The sequence below is a fragment of the Nannospalax galili genome, unplaced genomic scaffold, assembly GCF_000622305.1.
Source record: "Nannospalax galili isolate Female #2095 unplaced genomic scaffold, S.galili_v1.0 scaffold96, whole genome shotgun sequence".
Classification (NCBI taxonomy): Eukaryota; Metazoa; Chordata; class Mammalia; order Rodentia; family Spalacidae; genus Nannospalax; species Nannospalax galili.
Window position 1 is genome coordinate 7,741,756 of NW_008342018.1, and position 6,478 is coordinate 7,748,233.

Here is a 6,478-nt window from a genome sequence, read left to right on the forward strand (position 1 = left end):
TATCCAACTACTTAACACAATTCTACCTTTGGAAATGCTTGGATTAACAGAATCCCAGGCTCAGAGTGTGTAATATTAGAAGGAAGGATATACATAGAAGGAACTTCCTAGGGCTGGAGGGATGGCTCTTAATAAAGAGCATTGGCTGTGTAAACCACATTCACCCCTTCCTTCCTTAGTCCCAAGGTCAAACCAAGGTATGATTTCACAAATCTGTAGTCTGGGAAACCAGTGAGTTCCTTGGACTTACAATGGTGAGGTTTTACTTAAATGAGTATGGGTATTTTCCTCTTAAGTCTGCACTAGAAAGTCTTCATCCAGTCATGAATGGTGGCTTCTCCACAACTGCACAGAATGGTGAGAGAGATTCCCCTAGACTTCCTCAGCTTATATACCCTTATCATGTTCACCTCAGGCAACAAGTGCTTAGCAGTTGTCTGGGAGGGTACTATGACTCTCTCTGCCCCTCCTTTCTTATGGAGCGTGACAGTCAACAAGCATAGGTTTGATGATCCCAGGGTAATTGGGCATTACCAAGCTGGGGAAGATGGTGTCTGTCCATGTTCTGTCTGTCCAAGGACAGTTTTGTACAACCCTCCACTGTTTCCTCTGGCTATGATATTCTTTCTGCCACCCTTTTGCATGAGCATCCCTGAACCTTGGATGGGGTGGCATAGATGTAGGATGATCTTCGGCCCACTGTGGCAGGATAGTGAACCCTTGGGATTTTTCATTATCTGTTTTTAGAATGTGCCTATTGGCTCATTTTGGTGGTATTCCTGTAAGTATAAAAACATAAATGAAAAGAAAGAATTGGAAGTATCTAAATGGACATTGACTGTACTAATAATAGCATATACTTGGAAGGCACTTTAGCAGGTGTATCAAATCCATCTAATGAAACAATTGCAGTGCCTTCCCAATTGGACCATATAACTTCATGTGCCACTGGGACCTGGCATGTAGTATGAGATGTTCGTTCCTCCCAGAGATGTGGGACTTAAATCCAATTGGAAATTTGTTGGATGCTCATTTACTAGGTGAAACACTATTAAACCAACAGGCACATCCTGTTGGAATGTCAATAGTGATAGTACACTACTATGTGTGATTCATCCTTAGGCAGAACAGTTGGGGACAATTCTTTTTCAGAGAATTGCATAGCACCTTCTAGCACTACAAAGTCCAGCCATGACTTGGACAGTGGTGGGAAGTTTCCAGCTTACTCCTTACTTGATTTCTCCCTTTTCCACATTCACATTATGTGGTGTCTTCAGTAACAGGGTCTTATTTTCTAGTTCTGTAATGTAATTAACATTATTCACAATAGCTTTTATCCTTTGGGGAACCTCTGGGGCCTCCCCACTTAATAACTCATAGGGGGGCAAACCATCTCAAGCACTGAAATTTTCATTTAACATTCTTATGGTTTCTGGGAGAGTTTGTATTATTTTAATTTTTATAAGATATCTTTGTTTACACTTCAGTGTCTATAGGCCCACACTCTGGTAGACTTTTTCCAATTCTTCTGACGGATATCACTTATACCTTACCCAATCATAGAGCTCCGAAGTATTTCACACTTGTACCTGGCCCTTCTACCCCTTGTAAATCTAATTTTCATCTGTGTTTCTTTTAGTTTATTTGAATAATTTTCAAATGGGTCTCCATAACTCCAAAACACTCAGAGATTAACATTATATCATTTCTATAATGGATCCGTTTCCAAAAACTGGGCAAAACAATGCATTACCCTGAATGTCCATAATGAATAGTGGAGTCACAAAAATAACCTTAGTGAAACGCTGAAAATCTGTTCTCTGTTCCAAACAAGTGTCAGGTGATCACAGAAATTCAAAACTAAGGAGATATTGACTTATATATAAAGAAGGTTTAATAAAACATACAATAGTAAGGATAAGAGGCATTAGCTTAGTTAGTTTTTTACAATCTTTAGACATTTTATCTCTGCCATTCCATTTGCATATCCTGGAGCTCTTACACGGAGCCTCCCCACATTTATTCCTTGCTGATGAACTTAGTGGAACCAATTCAAGCTGCTTGACCCTGCACATGGCCAAGAAAAAAATAGGACCCATTTGCTCCTGCTGCACCAGTTGGTTCCCTGTGTCAGATAGGCACGGGGCCTGCCCAGTGACTGTAGCCAATCTCTATTGCCTCTCCATTGACCATACCTGACTTCTTGGGGACACTCTTGCTGAGCTAACTTTCTTGTCCATTAGTATAACTTTAGAAAGGAGGGAAATGTACCATTTAATCTGGGGGCATCATTTATCTTTGTATCTGTATTATTTTATCCTGGATGCCTTCTTTGAACTGTTCCTCAAGCTTTAAGCCTTCCAGAAGCTCCTTAGTACAGAACTATTCTTTTTTGTCCATTTTTCTTTAGAAACAGTCTAGGCACAAATCTTGCAACATTTGCCTTCAAGCAACAAAGGAAGTCTTCTTTTTCTGCATTGCCTTTTTCTCGCCTCCTGTAGGTTGCTCTACCATTTTATAGATAACTTTACATGTCTGTCTAAGTCACTAGGATTTGCCAAAGCCTCTCCTATTTGATAAAGATCTTGCCCCACTGTTTCACTAAATTTTCCCATTCTGCCCTCTGAGACTGGCATCAGTTTCCAAGTCTGTGAGTTCAAGGCCAGCCTGGTCTATATAGTGAGTTCCAGAACACCTAGGGCTACAGGGAGACCCTGTCTCAAAAAGACCAAAAAAAAAAAAAAATCTATCTGCTTCCATGTCACACAGCGTCACAAAGCAGGTTTTGTGTGGTTCCTTCGTTGCGCGTTTGAATGTATTCCTTAATTCCAGCAGCTCCAGCGCTGAGTATTCTCTCATTGTCATAGTTTCTCACACCAGATCATTGTTGCTTCCATTAATATGTTGAACCATCGATTTTTCCCTTTAATTTTATTAAAGTTTGAATCTGTGGGTCATCTTAAGCTATTTTTAGGTTACTCATTTCCTACCACTATCTGCCCTCTCCCATGGGTTCCAGATTTTGGGGTCTCAGGAAGAACCTTGTGTTGATCTGATTTGGGCTTTCTTCCCCTTCTAGTCACTTAGTCATAAAAAAAAACCTGAAGGCTAATACTACCACCTTTCTTTCTCTTTTACACAAATTGCTCAGTAGGTTGGAGGCCAGTCTGAAGAAGCCATCCTCATCCCCTTTTCTTACCATAATTCTTCTTCCACATCTCCAAGCTTCTGATTCTGCCCAGACAGATCTCTCATTACCTAGGAGTGACCAAATTATCTCTGCACCTACTTACAGATATTTCCTCCCCTGGTGTGCTCTTCCTAGAGTTTGTAATGTCTGCTCTAGACCTTCAGTAGTTTCAAAGCATCTCCATACTCCCATGGTTTACAGGCCTATGCAAACAATGCCAGCTTCCTTTATAAAAGGAAGGCTTTATTTGAGCTTACAGTTCCAGGGCTAAAAGTTCAAGATAGTGACAATGGTGGTCAGAGTAGAAAGTCAAGCGATCACATCTTGAAGCAGGCACAGGAAGTAGAGAAAGAGAGTGGAAATTTTGCAAGACTTAAAAACTCTCAAAGCGTGCACCAAGTGACATGCTTCCTCCAGCATGGCAGCACTTTCTAAAGGTTCCATGACTTTCTGAAACACCGCAGCCTGGAAACCAAATGCTCAAATACCTGGAGCCTACCCATATTCCAGTAGATAGCCCCATACTCATACCCATACACATACAGGCAGCACTAAATGGACTAAATAGATACTAATTTTTTAAAGGAAAGATTTCATATAATTGTCAAACTGTCTGGAAAAAGTCTGTGTCCTTGTGATCATCTGATGCTAGAGTTTCCAAGACAGCTGAACAGTTACTCATGAATTTCCACCAGTGGTGACATTATACAGAAGTTTCACACAACGCCAAGCCAGACAAAATCCCAGCATAGGATGTGGGGAAGTGGGTAAGAAACCTAATCCTGTTTAAGGATCTATTGGCAACAGATGGCTGCAGGGAGCGTGATAATCAGTCTTGTTTAAGGATGAAACTCTTGGTAGGTTGATCAAACTACTGTAGATAAACTGATACCAAAGGATATTAGGGGACACAAATTTGACTATATAAGAGTGAGTATTTATAATACAGTATGTGAATTTTGGCAGGAGATAGTAAGGGGATGGTAGATATTAAAGGGGATCTCAATATGATTAAAATACATTGCATGAAATTCTCAAAACTTCAAGAAGAAAGGTAGGAGAGCACATTATATGGATATACATGTTTAAAATTTTTGGAAATTAAGAAATGTAATCAATAAATGTCCCTCTTTTCATGAGACAAATAGCTACAAGCTTTCTCACTTAGTTTCTCTCTTGCTCTCTCGCTTGATTGTCTTGTTTGAATTCATTGAGTGTGTGCATGTATGAGAGTATCCATGCAGAGACCAGAAGACAACCTTTTGCATCATTCTTCAAAAGTTATTCACCTTGGTTAAGAGGTCTCTCATTAATCTGGAGCTCATGAAAGAGGCAAGACCTAGATGACTATGAAGCCATAGAAGTATGCCTATTTCAATTCCCCTTTGCTGGTATTATAAGCCTATACCACCATGCCTGGGTTTTAAGTAGATTCTGGGCATCCAATTCAGTGTCTTATACTTTGTTCTAGTTTGTTTCTCCATTGCTATGAGAAAACACTCTGGCCACCAATACCAACTTGGGGATGAAAGAGTTTGTTCTGCTTACATCTCCAGGTCACAGCTTACCAGGGAGCACAAAGTACAAATTTAGGGCAGGAAACTGGAGGCAGGAACTGGAGCACAGGCTGTGCAGGGAATGCTGCTTCCTGGCTTTCTCCCCTGGTCCATGTTTAGCCTGCTTTTTTATACAATACAGGACCACCTGCATGGGAGTGGCACCACCCATAGTGGATTGGGCCCTCCCACATCACTCAACAATAAAAAAAAATACCCCACATACATGGACAAAGGCCTGTCCACTGGAGGCAATTCCCCAACTGAGATTCCCTCAACACAGGTGTGTCAAGTTGACACTAAAACCATCCAGCACATGCTTACACAGCAAGCATTTTATGACTTATACCTCTCTCTCTCTCTCTCTCTCTCTCTCTCTCTCTCTCTCTCTCTTTACACAGCAAGCATTTTATGACTTATACCTCTCTCTCTCTCTCTCTCTCTCTCTCTCTCTCATTAAATGTTTACCACTATTTCTTCAGCTAAAATTGGTGTCTGCTGTCCATTTTCCCAGTTCTACCCTGGGTTTTGTCTGCTGGAGTTTGCATTGGATTTGTGTATGCTAACACCATTGCCGTAGACTCATGTGAACATGGTCCTAGACTCTTTTAAGAGTCTATTTCCATATGGTCATCACCTGCTCCCTGGCTCTTATAATCTTTCCAACCCCTCTTCTGCAGTGGTCCCTGAGCCCTGGGTGGGTGAAGTTTAATATAGGAGTCCTTTCCAAGGACCAGCATTTTGAAGATGCTACATTTTGGTCATTTGTTACCTTTTGTGATCCTGACCCTCTGTCTCATCAGGAAGCTTCATTTATGCGGATTGACAGATTTGTGAGCCTTAGGTGTAGAGGTTGCACTGTAGATGTGTCACTTAGGCCTGGGCAAGTCATAGACAATATCTGTATGTGATCAGTTGTGGGACTTGGTAATAGACTCCATCTGGTACAAAAGAAACTTCTTTGAAAAGTGGTGATAGGATATTTGTCTGTAAATATAAGGAAATATTTGAATATGTTTTAATATTCATGAAATTATAAAATTATTAGCATTCCCTTCTTAACTGAAACATATTTCACTGAGATTTCCTTTTGTTATAGGGTTTCTTGATGTCTGCAATGTGCTCAAATAGATTTTCCTGTAGGATGATGCTTAAAATATTTGGAAATGATCTTTATTGTTTGTCAGGTTTGTGGGTATTACCATGCCTTAGAGACTCATCTATAACATTTCATATTTCTGAAAATTGTTTTAAGAGTCAAGACACACAAAGTCATGATTTTTGAATAACAGCTTTATAAAAATGTATAATGATATAGTTTTAAAATGATGTGTTCTTTTAAGGATTAATTTTTATTGTCTGTGTATATGATTTATTTAAAAATAAGTGAATTCTCTTACTATTAATTTAATAATGAATTCAATTACCAATTTTTATTTCTTCTTCCTTCATTTAGTACTGGCTGTATAATTTTTTCGAGGCAACTTCTAGAGCACTAATTCAAAAATTATTAGCATTCCATCTAACTGAATTTTTTTCTTTCCCCTTCATATTATGAAGTAACCCAATTCAGTTAGTTTATTATTAGTACTTTCCAATATCATACCGAATGTTAACTGACTTCTATATAAATTTATTAAGTAGATAAAAGCAAAATGAAATTTACTATCCTTGGAATCCATGTGTCTCCACAAAGAGATCTAGTATCCTAAATCAATTAGTTATACTTTAA